This window comes from Schistocerca nitens, chromosome 5, assembly GCF_023898315.1.
Source record: "Schistocerca nitens isolate TAMUIC-IGC-003100 chromosome 5, iqSchNite1.1, whole genome shotgun sequence".
Taxonomy (NCBI): Eukaryota; Metazoa; Arthropoda; class Insecta; order Orthoptera; family Acrididae; genus Schistocerca; species Schistocerca nitens.
In genome coordinates this window covers 683,800,716-683,802,454 of record NC_064618.1, presented here as the reverse complement: position 1 = coordinate 683,802,454, position 1,739 = coordinate 683,800,716, and the positions used below count along the sequence as shown (strand labels likewise).

The window sequence follows — 1,739 nt, the reverse complement described above, 5'->3', positions numbered from 1 at the left end:
GTGGAATAATGTCCAAACAAAGTATGTTCAAAGTGATAACACCAAAAATAAACAATATTCTTCCAGGATGCGATATTATGCAATAGAAAACTAAACTTCGCCCCAACAGGCCATGAACGCCCAACGGCACCGACCGGCCGCCGTGTCATCCGTAGCCCACTCATGTCACCAGGTGCAGATATGGAGGGGCTCTCCCGGCCGTATGTCAGTTTCCGAGACCCGAGCCGCTACTCCTCAATCAAGGAGTTCCTCAGTTGGCCTCACAAGGTCTGAATGCACCCCGCTTGCCAACAGCGCTCGGCAGACCGGATGGTCACCCATCCAAGTGCTAGCCCAGCCCAACAGCGCTTAACTTCGGTGATGTGACGGGAACCGGTGTTACCACTGCGGCAACGCCGTTGGCGATATTAGGCAATACTCCTCACAAATTGTACCGTTGTCAGCATTCACAGAACTGGGTGTGAGAATCCACGATCGTGTAAATAAAGTGACAGCAAGTGACAACTGCCGAGTGACGTAAAATGTATCTTTAGTTTGAGAATCGATAACGAGGAGTTTCAAAGGTTCATCGGCTTTCAAGCCTGTCCACACCGACGTTTCTGAAAACCGTAACCCAGAATAATAACATATCACTCCATAAAGCTAACGATAAATATTTATTTAAGACCAATTGTGCCCGTCATGCTTTCAAATTCTTTTTCTTTGTAATGAGGTACCCATGTACAAAGCAGACGCGAACCATACGGTAATAATTAATGTGCAGATACTCACTGAGATCCAGTATGGACTGTAATTATCCTATGGCAACGAAACTTATTAGATACGTTAATGCGTTAATGCGGAACCTACTTACACCGGCAAAAAAATACGTAGTTTCAGTTGTGGCCATCAGGGCCAAATCTGGCGCTGTATACGGTTTGTATGACGGTATGACACCCACGCTGTAATGTGATAAGTCGTAACGTGAGTGAACAGTATGGTTATCGAGAAGAGAAACTGTGCGCTTTTAGTGAAACTGTTTTTTGTGAACGGCAGCAGTTACAGTGGTGCATTGAGAGAGCATCGTCTTAAAGTTTTGAAGAGAGGCCTGATGTCATTAAATGGTTTAATGGTTTAATGAAATTCGAAAACACGGGTGAAACCTGGAGGAGAAAAGGTCAAATCCCGGTGAAAATTATTGACGAGAATGCTGTTGCTGTAACTGACCATGCAGCACGTACACCAGGTACTGCTAGTGTTCGTGTCACGAGAATTTTCCATCACATGGGCAACACTGCGGAAAGTTTTGCGGTCCATTTTACGCTGGTGCCCGTACAAGATCCAGATGGTGCAGCAGCTGAAACCTCGTGATCCGCAGCAACGTCCTGAATTTCCTCTTCAGCTTCTGACACAGATCTAAATTGATGACAAGTGGCCCGGCAATGTTCTACGGAGTATGGAAATGAGCGTTTGGCGTCATTGGCCGGGAGGCCCCTTACGCGGCAGGTCTTACTACATTCGACGCCATATTGGGCGACCTGCGCGCCGGATGGGGATGAAATGGTGATGAAGACAACACAACGCCCAGTCTCTGAGCGGAGAAAATCCTCGACACAGCCGGGAATCGAACCCGGGCCCCTTATGACGGCAGTCCGTCACGCTGACCATTCAGCTATCGGGGCGGACAATGTTCTGTGGAGTGACAAGGCATATTTTACACAACAGGGTGCGGTGAATACACAGAACTGTTGAATTTTGGG

The 1,739-nt window shown here is 47.5% G+C and overlaps 1 pseudogene; it reads right to left on the bottom strand.

Annotated features, from left to right (window-relative positions):
* Positions 1-285: 285 nt before the first annotated feature.
* Positions 286-403, bottom strand: LOC126261244 (5S ribosomal RNA; annotated as a pseudogene).
* Between the last annotated feature and the right edge of the window lie 1,336 nt (positions 404-1,739).